The sequence below is a fragment of the Dromiciops gliroides genome, chromosome 2, assembly GCF_019393635.1.
Source record: "Dromiciops gliroides isolate mDroGli1 chromosome 2, mDroGli1.pri, whole genome shotgun sequence".
Taxonomy (NCBI): domain Eukaryota; kingdom Metazoa; phylum Chordata; class Mammalia; order Microbiotheria; family Microbiotheriidae; genus Dromiciops; species Dromiciops gliroides.
The window spans coordinates 365,414,564-365,435,156 of record NC_057862.1 but is presented as its reverse complement, the minus strand read 5'-3'; the positions used below and the strand labels follow the sequence as shown (position 1 = coordinate 365,435,156).

Below are 20,593 nucleotides of genomic sequence, written 5' to 3'. Positions count from 1 at the left end.
ATAAAACTCTGTCAGGTTGCTTACTTGCTGCTTTCACTGTTGGTACAATTCAAAGTAAAGGAATGATACAGTTCATCTCCATGGAAGCAATTACTATGTCAAATGTGAAATCACTGAATTAGCAAAGATAGTGAAAAATTTAGTTGGCGGAGGCGGGGGGAGGGGGGGATAGGGGTGGGGAGAGTTAACAAAATTACCTGGCAAGAAATGAATCTTTTTCTTCCAAGTTCTTCTATAGAGTTTTATATCTTTAAAGTAATTTATTTATTTTTAAAGGTGGATTTGAGTTAAATTACCTCTATACATAAGACCATTTTGACAGTGGCTAGAACTTCAAACCTGTTTAAACTTACAGAGTGAAATAGGAAATGTGCACTACTCTTTAAAAAACACAATCATGGGTAGATATTTTCAATATATTGTATGATTGCATTAGCTTAGACCTAAGAAAATAGTCTTTATCCTGAATTATAGGGTATTTTATTATCACCTGGTTCATTAAGCAATATTATTAGTATTACTGTGAGTCATCAGCTAGAACATGAAAATATTTTTGGTATAATGGACTTTGGCTGTAACAGTGTAGTCACTATAAAGTGATTTGATCTATAAAATGAAGAAGCATGCTGCTTTCTATTCCTTTGATTCCAAAAACTGTCCCTATCATAGATTTGGATGTAGGGCCAAAACTATGTGAGAACATCACCTAAGCTTCTAGTGGACTTCCATGACAAGAAGAATCAACAATGTGGAAAGTTTTGATACGGCTTCCATAGTACTGTCAGTGTAGGGCTATTTATATACACCCTACACTGACAGTACTATGGAAACTGTATCAAAAATTTCCACATTGTTGATTCCCTTCTCTCTACTCCTTCTAAAAGCACTATCTACAATATTCATTTGTCAATTATCTGGAGTTAGAAAATTCTTATGTTTTGGTTCTTCTAGATTATTTGTAAACTTAGGAAGGGATCCATATGCATGGCTCTATATCCCTTGTGTTTAGGAAAGTATTCTATATGCATCAGATACTCTAAAATTGCTTGTTGTTAAGGATTATGCATAAAGCTTACTAATACTATTTCTATATATCAACATTTTCCTATTAAACTTATATTTAGAAGAAAATGCTCACTATAAAGGATGGATCCAGAATTAACTAAGTATGTTCTCTCAATGGATCCTTAAATCAACTGAAAGACTGAGAATATATAAGTTTTAAGAACGACATTACATTGAAGAAATATTCAAATAATCCTAGAACTAGAAGAGAGTATTAAGCTATTCTAGTGCAATCTCCTAAACCCATCCATCCCATCTTCTTTACCATATATTTGACAAGTAGTCATCCAGCCTGAATACATCACGCTAGTTTAATACATATAGGGTGTTCTAAATTACATGTCTCTGATTATTAGTGATTTTGAACATTTTTTCAGGTGGCTATTAGTAGTTTTTTTTTCTTTTAAAGATTGTTTATCCATATCCTTTGACCTACTGAGGTAAATTTCCTTTCGATTTTGAATACTGGACCTTTTAAAATCAGAATTAATTTAATTCAAAGATTTTTTCTCTATCCCTATCTTTTCAGATACTAGCTGTATTAATTTTGTGTTTTAAAAAGCTTCCTCATATTATTTAGATAAGTATAAAAAAGAGGTAAAAGAATTTTAGGCAGGGGCAACAGCATAAGTAAAGTCACAGAAAACAATCATGTTATGTTCAGGAGAGAATAAAGAGGCTAGTCTACCTGAAGCACAGTACCATGCACATTTAGGCCCACCATTCTTTTGTTTTTGTTTTTGTTTTTGTGGGGCAATGGGGATTAAGTGACTTGCCCAGGGTCACACAGCTAGTAAGTGTCAAGTGTCTGAGGCCGGATTTGAACTCAGGTACTCCTGAATCCAGGACCGGTGATTTATCCACTGTGCCACCTAGCTGCCCCGGCCCACCATTCTTAATAATATACATTAAGAAAGAAAGAGAAGACAGGAAGACCAGTTATGAGGTTCCTGTGGCATTAGAAACAACAACCAGATGTTTGTATAGCACTTAAAAATTTGTTAAGCACTTTCCATACATTTTTCATAACAAACATTATCTTCTTTAAGCCTTAGGTAGATACTATGGGTATTATTCCCATTTTACAGATAAGGAAACTGAGGCACAAAAGGTTTAATAACATGTCCCTAATCACAGAGTTTTATTTATTGTATTACACTACCTCTCATTAGGCCTGAAGGTAGCATGAAATAAGGTAAAGTGAACTAGACTGGGAATCAGAAGATTTGGTTTAAAGTTTCTGTCCTCTCATAAAGAACTGGCAGGGCAATTTTGGGGAAGTCACTTAACCTCTTTGGAGCTCAGTTTTCTTAAATTTCTGTAAAATGGAAAGCAATTTGGAATTATACATAAAAAAATAAGCAACAGAACATGCTCTTTGATCCAGCTATACTATTGCTAGGCCACTACCTTAAAGAGATCAGGGAATGTGGCAAAGAACTCATACATACAAAAATATTTACAGCTGCTCTTTTTGTAGTGAAAACAAACCCCTGGAAACTGAGAGGATGCCTATCAGTTGGGGAATGGTTGAGCAATTCATGGTATATAAATATAATGGGATACTATTGTCCTGTAAGAAATAAGAAAATAAATTTCAAAGAGACATAAAAAGGCTTGTATGAATTGATTCTGAGTAAAGTGAGCAGAACCAGGAGAATAATTTATAAGATAACAAACAATACTGTTAAGACAAACTTTGAAAGCTGAAAGAACAATGATCAATGACATGACCAGTCAGGATTCCAGAGGACCAATAATAAAGTATGCTCTCTACCCCTTGAAAGAGAGGAAATGTATTCAGTGTGCAAAATGAGAAAAATAATTTTTTTTTTAAGTGAGGCAATTGGGGTTAAGTGACTTGCCCAGGGTCACACAGCTAGTAAGTGTTAAGTGTCTGAGGCCGGATTTGAACCCAGGTACTCCTGACTCCAGGGCCGGTGCTCTATCCACTGTGCCACCTAGCTGCCCCGAAAAATAATTTTTAAGTATAGACACTGGAACAAATTGTTTTTGCTTGACTTTGCATATTAGTTGCGGGGAATTTTTTTAAAGTGGAGTGGGAGAAATACTTTCAAACAATGCCATAACACAATTCTTGGAGCAGCAGAACCCACAAAAGAACAGAGTGAGATCATTTTCCAGTCAAAGGTAGCTTAAAAGGGCGGCAAGGAAGGTCTGCTGTACCTGGCTGAGAGAGGAGCCTGCCACACAGATCCAGCCCCAAGCAGGTCGTGCCTCCAGAGCCTTGGAATCATCAGTGTCAGTGGCTACTTCTGGAACTCAGCTCATGGACTGATATGGGGATCCGGTGGTTGGCCGGAAGGTGATAGCAGGGGTCTCTGCTGGAGCTGAGGTAGAGCGCCCATGTTCTGAACCAGGAAGCAGGCTCAAGTGGCAGTGGCCCAGTGTGGGAGGGGCACAGGCATACCAAGCTACAACTCAGTGAATCAGATTTCTGCTTCCCACATTAAAGAGTAAGCAGGCTTGTGGTTACTTACAGGCCAGGCAAACTGAGAATGTGCCTCTTCTTAAATTGTACCACCTGGGGTGCCCTGAAGCTTGGGACAGTGAGTCCTGGAAGCAGTGTCCCACTTTAAGGAGGAATTAAACACCAAGAAATAGGCTAGGATAATGAGCAGGCAGAAAAAGCTGTGGACCATCAAAAGTTTCTTTGGTGAAAAGGTTTAGATCAAAATACACCCTCAGAAGTAGATAACAAAGTCAAAAGCGTCTACATCCAAAGCTTCCAAAGAAAATATGAATTGGTCTCAAGCCATGGAAGCACTCAAAAAGGACTTTGAAGTAAAGTAAGAGAGGTAGAGGGAAAAGTAAGAGAGGTAGAGGAAAAAATAGAAAAAGAATTAGAGTGATGCAGGAGGGTTATGAAAAAAAAGTCAACAGCTTGAAAAGCCAAATTGGCCAAATGGAAAAGGAGGTACAAAAGCTCTAAGAAAATCACTGCTTAAAAATGAGGATTGAGTAATTAGAAAGCTAATGATTTTTCTGAGAAATCAAGACCAATAAGCTCTTTCCTTGATCATGGTTTTCAGGTAGTCCAATAATTTTCAAATTATCTCTCCTGAATCTATTTTCCAGGTGAGCCATTTTTCTAAGGAGATATTTCACATTGCAAGTGCTTTCCATCTTATGGAGCTCATTAAAAACAAAGCTTCCAAGATTGCTGTGGAAAAGAAAGTAGATTGCTATAGCAAATATTCAAAACAGGTAGTAGCCTTAAAAAAAAAAACCAGGTAGTAGCCTTAAAAAAAAAAAAGCTACTATGCAGCCCACATGGATATTACTGGAGATTCAAATATTTTTCTAAAACTGAGATCTAGCCAACAGTGTGATGTGGATGATGATAAAACTAATGTTATATTATGCTATGATAACAGAAGTTTATTATCTAGAGCAGGGCTTCTTATCTTTTTTCCACTTTCAACCCCCTTTTCAACCCAAGAAACTTTTATGGGACCCTGGTTATATAGGTATATAGAATTAAGTATACCAAATAAAATTTACTGCCAAATTTTTCACAACCCTCGCATTCAGTTACACGATCCCATATGGGGCGGGCAACCCACAGTTTTAAAAGCTTTGATCTAGAACAAGGGAAGTAATAGTTCCATTGAATTCTCCACTGGTCATACCCAAATCTTAAGGATATATATTTTTATTTTAAAAACTTTTAATGAATTGTCCCTTTATTCTTTATTATAGTTTTGAGTTCCAAATTTCATCCCTTCTTTCCTCCCTGAGGCAATAAGCAATAAGATGTGGGTTATACATGTGCAATTATGTAAAACATTACCATATTAGTAATTTTGTACAAGAAAACTTGGATAAAAGAAAAAATATGAGAAAGTGAAAAAATAGCATGCTTCCATCTGTTTTTTTTCTTTTTCTTTTTTTTTTTCTGGGGCATTGAGGGTTAAGTGACTTGCCACGGTCACAGACCCAGTGTCTGGTGTCTGAGACCAGATTTGAACTCAGGTCCTCCTGAATCTAGGGCTGGTGCTTTATCCACTGTGCCACCTAGCTGCCCCCTTCCATCTGTTTTTAAATAAATATTAGTTCTTTCTTTGGAGGTGCATAATAAGTTTTATTAATAGTCCTTTGGGATTGTCTTAGATCATTGTATAGTCTTTCACAGTTCTTCATCAAAACATATTGCTATCATTGTGTCAATGTTCTCCTGGTTCTACTCACTTCACCATACATAAGTTCATACAAGTTCTTTCCGGGCCTTTCTGAAATTATCCTGCTTGTTATTTCTTATAGCCCAATAATATTCCATCAAAATCATATACCACAGTTTGTTTTAGCCATTCCCCAATTGATGGGCATCCCCTTGATTTCCAATCTTAGCCACCAAAAAAAAAAAGAGCTGCCATAAATATTTTGTACAAATAGGTCTTTTTCTCTTTTGGGGGATATAAACCTAGCAGTGGTACTGCTGGTTCAAAGGGTATGCACATTCTATAGCCCATTGGGCATAGTTCCAAATTGCTCTCCAGAATGGTTGGATCAGTTCACAACTTCATCAATAGTGGATTCTATCCCAGTTTTCCCACATCCCCTCCAACATCCCGGTATTTTATTTTTTGTTATATTTTAGGCATTACATTTTAAGAGAGTCATTGATAAATTGTAGGTTATTCTGGAAGATGAATAGGATGTAAGTCTAAAAACCATGTCATAAGAGAATGACTGAAAGAACTTGGGACCATTTAGCAGGAAGATGACAGAACTCTTCAGATATATTAAGAGCTATCATAGGGAAGTGTGAGAAGGTAAAAGTCAATGCCAAAATTTGAAACTGAAGAATCAACACATATAACAAAGTTAACTTTGGCGGAGGATAAGGGTAGCAGAGAGGAAAACAAGGAATTTGTTTTTAGAGATGTTTAATTTGAGCCAATGAAGAATATCTAAGTTGAAATATCAAAAAAACAGTTGAAACTATTATACTAGCTTCTGTGAGAGTTTAGGGTTGAACATAAAGATTTGGAAATTGTGGAGAGATCTGTTTAGCAACTATATGCTACGTGTACAGTTAAATTTCTTTCATACATTGAATAGAAAATCTGTTTCTTTCCAAATTCCAAGTTGTTAAATCATTTAACAACATGCAACCATGTGAAGAGATTGACTAGACTGATTAACTTTATTAGAGTCCTCTAGTACAGAGGTGTCAAACTTGCTGCCTGTAAAACTTCAAAGTGTAGCCGAAAATAAGATTAAAATATAATAGGAAATTTTAAACAAAATAAAGAATATTTCACAGATTTAGGCAAGTAGGTGGCACAGTAGACAGAGTGCCTTGTCTGAAGTCGGGAAGACTCATTTTTCCTAAGTTCAAATCTGCCCTTGGACACTTACTAGCTATGTGACCTTGAGTAAGGTCACTTAACTCTGTTTGCTTCAGCTTCCTCATCTGTAAAATGTGTTGGAGAAAGGAAATGGCAAACCACTCCTGGAGCTTTGCCAAGAAAACCCCAAATGGAGTCACAAAGAATTGGACAGACTGTATCTTTGCCAAGAAAACCCAGATGAGGGGTCACAAAGTGTCAGACACAGCTGAAACAAATGAACAATAGCACAGATGATGTTAAATTGTAATTTTTAAAAAAATATTTTATTTTCTCCCAATTACATGTTAAAACCAATTTTTTTACATTTTAAAATAAAGTTGAGTTCCAAGTTCTATCCTTCCCTACCTCTCTGAGATGGTAAGCAATCTGATATAGGTTATACCATGTAAAATCAATAAAACATTTCCTATTATTCATTTATGCAAGAAGACGTGAACAAAAAAGAAAAAGAAAGAAGGAAAGAAAAGCGTATGCTTCAGTTTGTATTCAGACAATATCAATTCTTTCTCTGCAGGTGGATAGCATTTTTCATCATGAGTCCTTTGCGACTGTACTTCTGAGAATAGCTAAGTCATTCACAGGTTCTTCATTATACAGTATTGTTATTACTGTGTACAACATTCTCCTTATTCTGCTCACTTCACTTTGCATCAGTTCATTAAGTCTTTCCAGATTCTTCTGAATCATCCTGCTTGTCATTTCTTATAGCACAATAATATTCCATCTCAATAATATACCACAGCTTGTTCAGCCATTCCCCAATTGATGGGCATCCCCTTGATTTCCACTTCTTGCCCACCACAAAAAGAACTGCCATAAATATTTTTGCCACCTCCCCCATTTTAAGAAATCTCTTTGGATACAGATCTATCTAGCAGTATATGACGGATTAAAGGGTACACAGAGTTTTATAGCCCCTTTGGGAATAGTTCCAAATTGCTCTCCAGAATGGCTGGATTAGTTCTAAATTGTGATTTTCTAAGTCAGTATGTGCTATCTATTTGATACCATCTAGAGCTTTCAACTCCATGGAATAAGATTACCAGAGTGCCCCCACTTACCCTCCACTTTCCTGGCTTCTCTTTGTGTGTTGTTTTCCCCCTTTAGACTGTAAGCTCCTTGAGGGTAGTAAGGACTTTTCCTTTTAAAAAAATCAATTTTATCCCCCAGGCCTTACCACAGAACCTGGCACTCAAAGGCACTTAAATGTTGATTGCATGGGATTGGTTTAGTACATAGGGAGAATTCAGATGGAATAGTCTAGCTCTAAAGGGAAACCCTCTTACAGAAAGAAAACAAGATCAGGGTGGCAGGAAGAGGAAGAAATGGAGGGAGGAAAATTGGGTGCTGAAGGGGATTCTCCAGAGAAAAATATATAAAGGAGCTTCTGAAAGAACTGGAAAGAAGAGGTTTTACTCCAAAGAGGAGAGTAGTTCCAGAAAGGTGAGCCTGTTTTAAAGTGGAAGAAGGGAACAGACCCAGAGGCATTAACTAGCAGAGTACTAAGTAGTCTAAGTATTGAACATAGGTAGTTATTTTGATGTATGTTTGTGGCATTAAATTGAGAAAAGGATTTTTGTAGATAGAATTTGAGGAAGATGACAGAACACCAAATGACTTGAGTAAGGAAGTGTAAAACTTGAATGTAATTCAGTAAATTTACTGGATAATGAAAAAAATGTTTGGTTATCACTGGTCAAATTTTACAGAGTGGTAAATGGCATTCAGAAGAGAGCTAGACATCCATTTAGCAATGGCAAACCTATCTTTTTTCTAACTTTGCATGGTTATTTTGAACAACTTGTTCAGGTTGTCTTGAATTATTACATGCAGGCAATTACCCAACTGTCAAGTGGGGCCTTGCAGTGGGGTACCTACAAACATGGAGAATAGAAGGAGCTGTACTAATTTGAGGGACTGAACAAATTACGGATAAAAGTTTATGCTGTTGGGGCAGCTAGGTGGCACAGTGGATAAAAGCACTGGCCCTGGATTCAGGAGTACCTGAGTTCAAATCTGGCCTCAGACACTTGACACTTACTAGCTGTGTGACCCTGGGCAAGTCACTTAACCCCCATTGCCCCGCCCCCCCCCCCAAATTAACCCACTAGAAAGTTTATGCTGCCTTGAATGATGTAAAAGCTGCTCAGGTAACCAAAGTCCATTAAAAATCAGCATGTTTATTAAATAATGTCATGAAATGTGCCACAATTTAGTAATAGCTGCTAATAAAATTCGATGTCAAGTTAGAAAACTCCATGAACTGCTAACAGCTTACATACCTTGGTAGGTCATTCTTAGTCTATCACTGTAGATAACTTGTAAAGATCCATTTGAAGTCCTTCAGGGAAGATAGCTAGTCCAGGAATTTAACAGTCTTACAGTCAAAGGTGCATTTCTCTGGCTTGGTAAATAGTCAGCATTCCTGGAGACTCTACAGAACTGCTCACACATACTGGGTGTGTTCTGGATGAAAGGAAAAAAGAGCAAATATCAAATAAGTAACCATGAAATGACAAAGAATTCTTTGAGCATTAAAGTGTTTGAAAAGTCACCAGGTTGCTATGTAGTGTGCCAAAGGCATAGTGTTCTTTATCTGAAATGTCTCTAATCTGAAGTGTGTTTTTCTATACATTCTCTTTGAGCGAAAGTTAAGTCTAGACCATGGAGTTATCAAAAAACTAGTAAGGAAAACCATCAGGTGGCTTAAAGACCTATATCCCCAGGTATGTCTTTAGTGGTGGTTAATTGAGCACATGTTAATATATGCAGGTATACAGTCTTCCATTTTTTTTTGTAAGAAAATAAGGTTCCCTATGAGATAAGAAGTAAATGAATGCATCTCATCTAAGTTTTCTAGCAATATGTACATCGTTTTTAACTAAGGCTTCATACTCTTTGTTTCTAGGATCTATACCGTTGGCCAAAACTTTGAAAATTAGTCAAATAGTCAGTATGGTGAAAGTGAGGTAGCCCTTTGTTTCCTAAATATAGTTTTAAATCTACATGCTGAATGGACAAGTGGAGGTATATCTTGGGATATCCTGGCTGTGACTATTTTCAATGAATGAAAATAATGCAACTGAAAAGAACACCAAGATATCGGAAAGTCAAAGGGTGGCCCCTACCTGGCAATTCCCTTTTGAAGAGGAAAAAAGAAATATAAATATTGGATTAAGTGGAAGGGGACAAGACTTCAATTTAAGAGAATGGGGGGGGGGCAGCTAGGTGGCGCAGTGGATAGAGCACCGGCCCTGGGGTCAGGAGGATCTGAGTTCAAATCAGGCCTCAGACACTTAACACTAGCTGTGTGACCCTGGGCAAGTCACTTAACCCCAATTGCCTTGCCAAAAAAAAAAAAAGAGAGAGAGAGAGAGAGAGAATGGAGGGGTTATGAATATGGAACTGGGAAGCCTTAAGAATAATGAATTTTAAAGGGAAAAGGACCCACATGTACAAAAATATTTATAGCTGCTCTTTTTGTGGTGGCAAGGAATTGGAAATTGAGGGGTTGCCCATCAATTGGGGAATAGCTGAACAAGTTGTGGTATCTGAATGTAATGGAATATTATTGTGCTGTAAGAAACAATGAGCAGGCAGATTTTAGAGAAACCTGGAACGACTTGCATGAACTGATGCTGAGTGAGATGAGCAGAACCAAGAGAACATTGTACACAGTATCATCAACATTATGTGTTGATCAACTGTGATAGACTTGATTCTTCTCAGCAATACAACGGTACAAGACAGTTCCAAAGGATTCATAATGAAAAATGCTCTCCAAATCCAGAAAAAAAGAATTGTGGAATATGGATGCAGATTGAACCATACTATTTCTTTTGTTTTTGGTGATGTTGTTTTTCTTTTTTGAGGTTTTTTCCCTTTTTCTCTGATTCTTCTTTCACAGCATGACTAATGCAGAAATATATTAATGTGATTGTACATATATAACCTATATCAGGGTTACTTGCAGTCTTTTCAAACTAGAAATCTCATAAAACAAATGTTGAAAACCTATCTCTATGTGTAACTGGAAAATAAAATACTTTTATAATTAGAAAGTTAAAAAAGAATAATGAATTCTATGGCTATGCTAACCCAAAGGGAGACTATTTTATGGGTAGCAAGGCCAAATGCTAAGAGGCTTTTCTCATAACTTTGTCACCAACGGGAGGCCTTCAGCTACATAGGAATATTTTGTGTTCTTGTCTTTTGTGAAATTAGTTCTAAGTCATAACCTCAAAAGAATCTGTAAAAATGGGAGGGAACTCCATCTAATCCAATCTGTACCTGACCTCTAAAACTTAACCAAGAGTTGGTCACCTAACTTAAATTTGCCAAGTCTTGTCACTACGATCTTCACAACATCTCCTGTATAATTACCTTCTTTCTATACCCTTACTTGAACTATTGCAATAGCCTCCTAATTAATTAGTCTTTTGCAATCCTGTCTCTCCAAATAGCCCATTTTGTACACAAATGCAAAATTCATATTTATTTCTTAAAGAAATAAATATTTTTTTTTATAGTTTTGGGTTCCATTTTTTTATCCCTCCTTCCTCCCTCCCTTTTCCCTTTCCAGAGGTGGTAAGCAATAAGATATAGGTTATACATGTACAATTAAATTATTCTAGTATAACACTTGATGAAAACATGTTGACTCTTAGTAATTACCACTTCCCTTTCTAAATATTCCCAAAGCACTCATAAAAATATTTTTATTGTGAATTTTACAAAACATCAACAAACATGAGCATTTCCTATACAAAGAATATATAAAGAAAAGTGGTTCTGAAATCATGACTATCTAATTTACAGAATTTCTTAAATTATGTTGTTAAATTTTAATACTATAGTATAAATCCTGAACCACAGTACTGTTTTAAATACTACAATACTATAGTGGAGTAACAACACTGTCTTGCTTGTCTGTGTTCCCATTTTGATCTTTTATCTTATTTGGGTGTTTAAAAATATTTTCTTTAATATCTTTCTTTTCTTACTTTCCATTTTTTCTGCCATGTTTTTTTAGTCGTCCTCCATTTTGCTCTGTGTATGTCTTTTAAATTATAAGTTGACCAAGGAGCTTAAATTTGAACTGTGCATCTATCTACCCAGGTCTATTTTAGATAGCTCCTGTCCTTTGTCACTGGAAAGGTTTCCCTTTGTGTCTTCAGAATTTTATCCGGGAGAGTTTCCCATTCTTTTTAGTATGACTTGCCCAATGGAATTGTAGACCATGGGATTTGACTTATTCTTTCTTTGAAATAATTGAAATACATAGTCCCCAAATCTATCACTCAGCGTTCATTAAGTGCATACTATGTGCTAATCACTGGAGATGCAAAAAAGGAAGCTAAAAACACCAATTCTGCCCACAAGGTACTCACATTCTAATGATGGAGACAATAAGCAAATAACTCTGACATACAACACACACACACACACACACACACACACACACACACACACACACACACATATACTTTCCTACCTCCATCCCTACCTCAGAGCCTTCCTCTGGAATTACCTCCATTAATACTATATCTATATTTATAGATAGAAAGTAGCTGGGGGACACAGTGGCCTGGAGTCAGAAAGACTCATCTCTGTGACTTCCAATCAGACTTTAGACACTTACTAGCTATGTGGCCCTTGGCAAGTAACTTAACCCTATTTGCCTCAGTTTTCTCATCTGTAAAATAAGTTGAAGAAGTATCTTTGCCAAGAAAACTCCAAATAGGGTTGAAGCATTGGACAAAACTGAAATGAACAAGTATATGTGTGTGTGTGTAATATTATTTATCATCTATGTATAGCATAGATAGCGATATCATATCACATCTCCTATGTATTAAACATAGATATATCTCTTTAAATCATGGAAGGATAAAGCAAAGAATCTATAATATATGGATCTCTATATTATAAATCTATATATTCAGATGCTATATTATAGATCTTTCTATCTATATATTATTACATAAGATCTAAACTATAGACATATCTATATATTATAGGAATATACCTACATATGTTATCTTTTTTTAGATATAGATGATATAGTATATCTATAATATGAGTAATATAAATGGAGGTAATTCCAGAGGTAAGGCACTAGGAAGGCCTTTTAGAGGAGGTGGGATTTAAACCGAGTCTGATCTAAGGGACGTATCAGATTATGTTCATCTTTCTTTGTTCCTGAAGCACAAATTCCAAGACAGAATGGTCATGATCCCTCCCTCGCCCCCCAAATTCCCATTGTTTCATCCTCAGCAGTCAGTCCCTCCCTGATGGTCAAAATTGGTCCAGGTAAAGCAATTTCCTTTGCACTTTTTTCCATTTTCTTGTTAACTACTCTGCTTTTAGCTGAAGAACCTCACGAAATATTCAGATAAGTGAGATCTCCTATCAGTATTGTAAGGGCTAAAATTCCAGCTAGTCTGTCTAAAATATCTAATGAGTGGTCACCAATAAATTATAAGCTTATTATTAGCAAGAATTTAGACTTTTAAGCATTTATTAAGGAGAATAAGAATTTGGTGAAGAGAGAGAAAGAGGCCTAGATTCAGCTGTCTATCTCAGGGAGCCAATGTCTCTACTTCCTCTCCCCCAGGTCCTTCAGAAAGAGCGCTAGGAGAGCAAACCTCGCCTCTTTTATAAGACAGTACCCACAAGCAAACGTCACTTCCTGACACCAAGGAAAGCCGCATGGCTTGCCCTCAGATGCCTTCTCCTCATGGCGGAGCTTTCCTACAGTAACACTCCAGCAGGTGGCGTCACTCCAATCATTACAGTATTATAGCATACTTCTGTGCCATGCTTGTAATTTATTTCCTGAATTCCTCATCTAATTCCTCCTATCAATGTGATTTGAAGTATATTCCCATAACAATATTACTTTCTTCCACTGATCTTTTTCCAAATATTCTCTACTAGCTTTCCCACCTCCATTTTCTGGATATTTCACAAGTATGTGTATGTATATGTATATATCATTAATGTACAATGATATTCTGCCTACTACTGTTAATCTATTTTCTTTTTTTAAAACATGGAACTCTTTATTCATAATGGAATTTCTGTACATTAGGTGCAAGAGTACATTATTAAATCCTATAATGAATGGAACTGAATCACTAGGAGAAACATCAACAAAATCAAACTTGCATGCAATAAAATCCTTGGGAGTCTAAGGTTCAAATCCATCAAAGAAATTTATGACAATTTCCTTCAGCTTTGTATCAGACTGTTCTGAGATCTTTTCATCAGTCCTGATATTACTCAAGAGGGACTGGTATAGGCTGATGACATAAGCTAATTTTGCTGAGCTACAGTTTGTCCAGATATCCTAGTACACCAGTATAGATGACTGCCACCTGTTCTTCAATTGTGATGGGATAATATTGTCCTTGTTTCAGCAACTCAGTCAGACGCACACCACAATTCAACAGTTGTTGAGTAGCAGCATCTAGATCAGAATCACAAGACACAGAGCCAACTCCAACTTCATAGTACCTGCTATCTGCTTCATGGCCCTGGTTTGAGAAGCTGATTTGACATGAGACATAGACAGAACAGCATTAATGGCAGGGCAAATATAATTCTGTTTCCAAGAAAACGTACATCAGTGATAGAGATGACATTTGCTAGAATGTGTGCTAACACATCATCAGCTTGTGTTTTAATGATGGTAGTAAAAGAGCCATCTTCAAAAGTGTCGTTCGTTTTAGATGCTCTCTCCAGCAGAAGGAAGTGCAGGTAGAACACATCACCAGGATAAGTTTCATGACCAGGGTGATGATAGAGTGACAAAGACATTTGGCGGTAGGCAACAGACTGCTTGGACCAGTCGTCATAAAAAATTAGAGCATGTTTGCAATTATTTCCGAAATATTCTCCCATTGAGCAGCCAGAATAAGGAGCCAAGTACTGAAGTGGGGCAGCATCAAATGCATTGTGGCTAAAACCATGATGGTGTGTTACATGGCATGTGCATCTGTAAGTTTCTTCATCAGGTGACCAACAATGGATTCTCTTCTGACCAATAGCAACATAATTACAGTATAGATTCTTTCCATTAGGTTCCATAATTAAAGTGTTTCTGATTAATGGTTGTATCAATAGCAATTGACATTTGCTAGTCTGTCACCAATAATCAGCTCGCACTGACCACAGCCAATCGGTACCAAGCTATCCACAGCCTTAATGCCAGTCTGCATTGGCTCATGCACAGAGATTCTAGGAATGATTCCAGAGGTCTTCAGACTAACTCTTCAATGAGTTTTAGAACCAACTAGACCCTTTCCCTCTATGGTGTTTCCCAGGGCATCTACAACATGACCCAAATAACTCCTTACCAACAGGAACATCCACAATGGCTCTAGTTCTCTTCACAATTATCTCCTTTATAAGTCTGTCATTACCAAACATAACACCACCACCATTGTCGGGTTCCAAGTTCAGGGACATACCCTTTAAGCCTGAAGAAAATTATACAATTTCTTCTGCCATTCCTTATCCCATGTACATGGGCAATACCATCACCAACATATAGGATTTGCCCAGTTTCTTCAAGATCAACAGAGGTGTCAGCTCCCAAAATACCCTTTTCCAGAACAGAGGACACCTCAGCAGCAGCAGACTTTTGAAGGTGGGTGTTAGAGGAATGGAAGTTCCTTGTTACAACAAAGGTTGCCCCCAAGGTATTTCTACCTTTCTGGTAATTTTCTACATTTTGTGGTCTCTACCAGCCAGGTTTGGTGGGGAGGGTGCTGGCCAAGGCAGTGGACAAGTGTAAAGACATTATCCTTGCAGCAACCTTGTCAGGGTTCCTATGCAGTTGATGCCTCCAGACTCCCCTTTTTAATGTAGTGCCATTAGTTTTGTACCACCAAGTTCTGATACCTAAAAGGATCAATTTTCTCTCTGGAATAAGTGTTCTAAGTTACCTTGCTTATTACTCCCATACTCTGTGCCTTTCATGGGATCAAAGATTTAGCACTGTATGGACCATTTTGGATTACTATTAATCAAACTACACGGTCCTTATAATGGGCCATTAGGGATGATTAAAACCAAATTTGTCATTTTCCCAAAATTAAAACAACAAAAAAACCCCACAGAGGTTTAGAGAAGTTAAATGACTTGCCAAAGGTCACACAGGTAGAAAGTGGAAGAGCCAGGTTTGGAAACAAGGTCCTCTAACTCCAAGTTCTGTGCTCTTTTTTGTTTGTTGTTTTTTGTTAAGGCAATTGGGGGGTAAATGACTTGCTCAGGGTCACACAGCTAGTAAGTGTTAAGTGTCTGAGTCCGGATTTGAACTCAGGTACTCCTGCCTCCAGGGCCAGTGCTTTATCCACTGCGCCACCTAGCTGCCCTGTTTCAGTGCTCTTTTAATTTTACTATGAAGCATTCAATGCTTCCTCTATGATTGGGTAAATTTTACTGTTGGCTCTTTATTTGGATATTTCCATTCATGGCAAGGATATGGGCTAGTTTTCTTTTGCTGTACATGAGATCAAGCCACAGTCAGAAAGGTTAGAATTCTATGAGTCTGTCTCATCTGTGCTCCTATTATTATGGTCAAGTTAAGAAATCTAAGGGGGGCAGCTAGGTGGTGCAGTGGATAAAGCACCATCCCTGGATTCAGGAGGACCTGAGTTGAAATCTAACCTCAAACACTTAACACTTACTAGCTGCGTGACCCTGGGGAAGTCACTTATCCTCATTGCCAGCCAAAAAAAAATACAGTGTGGCTGCTAAAAACCAGGAGCTTCATAGATCAGAATGTTATATAGTCTGACTGGCCCTGAAACCAGCAGTCCCAGATGGCATAAAGACACAACTTTGCCTCTTAGGACATTTACTGAGACCTTCCTTATTATTAGTAGCTTCAGAGTGTCAGTTGAGTTCTACAGAGAGGTCTTAGGAACCTCTCCTCATTTTTCCTGGAGCACTAGATTAGCTGGGTAGACAGTTTCTATAAGGAGGGAAAAATTCTCAACCCTTAGAATACAAAGGAGGGATTAATCATTTGAAAAACTATCCTCCAAAGTGAAACTGCACTGCATTTCAGGTAATGCAATCATTTGGTTTGATCTTTTTTCTTGGTTTAGGATACTGCTCTACAGCTCCACAGAAATTGGGTCAAAGAAGTACTCAGATAAGTTTTATAGTGCCATCTCAGCCAGATGTACTATGTCTATTTCCCAGAAGGTGTAGGTGTGACCTTCAATAACCAACACCACTTGGTTCAGGATAAAGCAGATTCTATGAAAAAGATATGGTCTACTCCACTTTGTTTATCAAGGCAAGTATGTGAAAAGCTAGAGAAAAGTCACTGATGAAACTGTGCAACTTCTTTCAATCGTGACAAAAACATTCCAGCAATGGTGCAAATGATGTCATACTATATGAATAAAGTTTTCAAAAGATTAAAAACTACCAGTAATTATATTAAAAAGTTCCAAATTCCCAAATTAATAAAAACACCAAAGAAAAATCTTAAATAATCCAGTTCCAGAAAAGAAAATTGAACTAGCTGTATAGGACCTACCAAAGTGGAGAAAACAAACATCCTGGTCCAGATAAATTTATAGAAGACAATGTCATATCAAGCTTTTTAAAAAAGTAATTCATATCTACATAGATTATTTTCAAAACTTCAGGAAGAAAATACTCCAATACCTAAGCCACAGAAGGCTAAAGAAAAGAGACCTGTATACCAATAAAATTCATATGTATCTAATCAAGTAAATGGAATAGACTAGAAAAGGAAGAATCTAATAAACCTGAAAGCATGTGGCACTCAATCTAGCACTATTTCACCAATTTACCATTCACAGGTTTACAAAGCGGGGCGGGGGGGGGGTGGCAGCTAAGTGGCACAGTGGATAAAGCACTAGTTCTGGATTCAAGAAGACCTAAGTTCAAGTAGGGCCTCAGACACTTGACACTTACTAGCTGTGTGACCCTGGGCAAGTCACTTAACCCTTATTGCCCCACAAAACAAACAAAAACAAAAAACAAAATGGGTGGGGGTGAGGTGGGGTGGACAGAGGGATGATGACATCTACTTCAGGGTTCATAGGGATTCATACTCCGAAAGCTATCATTCATAAGCCCCACTCCAGTGAATTTCTCCTTAACAGCCAACCAAAAGACACAATTAGCTCAAAACCAAAGACATTTCCTAAAATGGTATAATAACTAACAACAGGAAGCTATAAAACATTCTCCATGATAAACTTGGGGCACACTCTACAACAAAAACAATAATGATAATGGGAAGAATTAGAACAGTGTGGTAGTAATAAGGCATTGTAGGGAACACATATGACCAAGGCAATTCAAACCTCTGTTACAATAGGGCCTTGATGTTCTCTCTCCCCACATGAAGTCACCCCATTACTGGAATATCCTGGGCAAAATGTCTCTTCTAGGATAGTCATTCACCTGGGATCTGAGGGTGCCCTTTTTCCCTCAACTCTAAATTCTTTCAAATCCAAAGTCTTCTTTGCCGCTAGAGAAATTGATTCTCAAAGTTGTTTCTTGCTTCCAGTTATTTGACTCTATTCCTTCTCTGCACCATCTCTCAACTGGCCATGTTCACTGGCTAACCCCAGTGGAAGGTTCTTCCTCCTCATCTCTGACTCCTGGCTTCCTGTAAGTCCTAGTTAAAATCTCACCTTCTACAGGAAACCTCTCCTGCTGTTCCATAATTCTAGTGCCTTCCTATTGATTATTTCCAATTTATCTTGTATATAGTTTGACTGTACATAGTAGTTTGCATACTGTCTCCCTCATTAGACAGTGAATTTCTTGAATATGCAGGAACTGTCTTTTGTCACACCTCACCCCCTTTCGTATTTCCCATGCTTAGCACTGTTCCTAGCACACTTAGTAAACAATAAGTGTTCATTGACTGGATGACTGGAGAATTGGTGTCTGTTCCCTGCTGTATTCAGTAACTCCTACTGAGCAAGTAGTTCCAGTGCCACAGCCAGAGGTGAAGAGGAGGAAACCTGCCCTCCTCCCCAAATCCCTGCAGACACAGGAGCCGCACTCTTTAAAAATGCTGCTCATATGGGGCAGCTAGGTGGCGCAGTGGATAGAGCACGGGCCCTGGAGGCAGGAGTACCTGAGTTCAAATCCGGCCTCAGACACTTAACACTTACTAGCTGTGTGACCCTGGGCAAGTCACTTAACCCCAATTGCCTCACTTTAAAAAAAATGCTGCTCATAAATTGGACATACTGCAGAGGTTAGCAAGTCAGCTTTACAAAGATGACCGGGGCATAGTCAATCTTCCACCAGTCACTGGTGAGCTGTCTTTCTAATTACTTCTTGGAGAACTTCATCCTTATAAAGAGGTAGCTTTGTATTAATTGAGGCAAGCTGAGTTATTTGAGTCACAATACCACTTTATGTATTACTTTTACCTTTTCTTTCTGTGATAATTCATTTCTACAATCTCATTATTTTTGATAATATCCTGGAGTGGGGGAGGGTTGAACTAGTCAGAAATTAGCTCTTTCTTCCCCTCTTCTTACTAGGAAAGGATTCTTTATTTAACAAGAAGGACTGTGTAAACTGGAAAGCAATATGGCAGAAATTGGGTTTAGACTAACATCTTTAACAATGTATACCACAAAAAATTCAAAATGGACATGTGGTCAGAATACTGAAGGTCCCATAGAAAAATTTAAAAAGAACCAAATCAGGTACATTTAACAGCTATGGCTAGGAAATGAATTCTTAAGCAAATAAGAAAATAGAAGCTATTACAAAGGTAAAATCAATAATTTTGATTACATGAAATTGAAAAGCTATTATACTAACAAAATGCAACTAGGATAAGAAGGAAAGTAGTAAACTGGGAAAATAATCTTTGTATCAAATATCTCTATGGATCTGTATAAAGAACATAAATATGTAAGAAAAAATTATAGATAAGTGGTCAAAGTAAACAATTCTCAAAGAAAAATTAAAAACTATTAACAACTGCATGAAAAAAAGTTCCAAATTCTAATGGGAGAAAAAAAGCAAATGAGGACAGCTCTGAGGTTTCAATTAATATCCAGCAAATTGGCAAAGATGATAAGAGAGGAATAATTGGAGGGGCTGGAAAGACAGGAACTCTGCACTGTTGACATGGGCTGTGAAATGGTTCAACCATTCTAGAAAGCATTGGGAATTATGCAAAGAAAGTGATTCAAATACCCTTTGAGCCAAAGATTTTACTGCTAGGAGGTCAATAATAAAGGCCTCACATACACCAAAATATTCATAGGAGCACTTTTTGTAGTAGCAAAGAACTGAAAACAAAATAGATATCCATAAACTGGGAAATGTCTAAAGAATTTGTGGTACGTGCATGAATGTTATAGAATATTACCGTTCTATAAGAAATAAAATAAGCAATACCAAGAAGTATGGAAGATGTCACTGATATTAGCTGAATAGAAGTCACATGGTCATATCTGTGCTTAAGGAAAAGCAACTGACAGCAATGTGTATACGACTAGATAGGTAAGAGACTTGATATAGGCAGACAAATTAGGTAGAAGAAGGTGAGTTGTTTTGTATAAGCTCCAGAAGACAGAACTGGAATGAGTAAGACAAATATCAGCTCTACACAAGAAAAAAACTTTCTAAAAGATAACTACTTAACAATGGAACAAGCTGGCTCATGAGTTCTACCAGAAATTCACGTAGTTTAGATGATCCTCTATTACAAATATGGAGAAAGGATTTTTGCACTGATTAAGAGGTTAGACTAAATTATTTGTGGTGAGATGATCTTTTCCAATTCTAAGAGTTCATGATTTCAGGGAAAAAGTATCACTTCATAAAGTTTTGAGCTACTAAGGATAGATCTTCATAAAAGCTAGAAGCAAGAAAAACAGGAATCATTCATTATATTTGGAAGTATGCTTTTCTGAAATATCTGTTTAGAGTGTCTAAGTCTGTAAATATTACACATAATGAAATATTCAATTTATCTATTTATTAAGCAGATTTTTGGAATTTGATAGCATAAGGCTTGTTTCTCCCAACATATACCTTTGCTATATATCTCTAATGGCAATTTTGTTACTTAGCCATAATGAAAATTCATTCCAACACAAACTCTGAGAAAGAATTTC

The 20,593-nt window shown here is 37.2% G+C and overlaps 1 protein-coding gene and 1 pseudogene across 3 annotated transcripts in view; both read right to left on the bottom strand.

Annotated features, from left to right (window-relative positions):
• ZHX3 (zinc fingers and homeoboxes 3) overlaps positions 1–20,593 on the bottom strand; it is a 229,786-nt gene that overhangs the window by 140,705 nt on the left and 68,488 nt on the right. For all 3 annotated transcript variants that reach the window (XM_043990117.1, XM_043990118.1, XM_043990116.1), the window contains exon 2: positions 8,726–8,909. The gene's annotated coding sequence lies outside the window, so the exon portion shown is untranslated. The remainder of the gene's footprint in view (positions 1–8,725; positions 8,910–20,593) is intronic.
• LOC122738894 lies at positions 13,636–15,412 on the bottom strand (annotated as a pseudogene).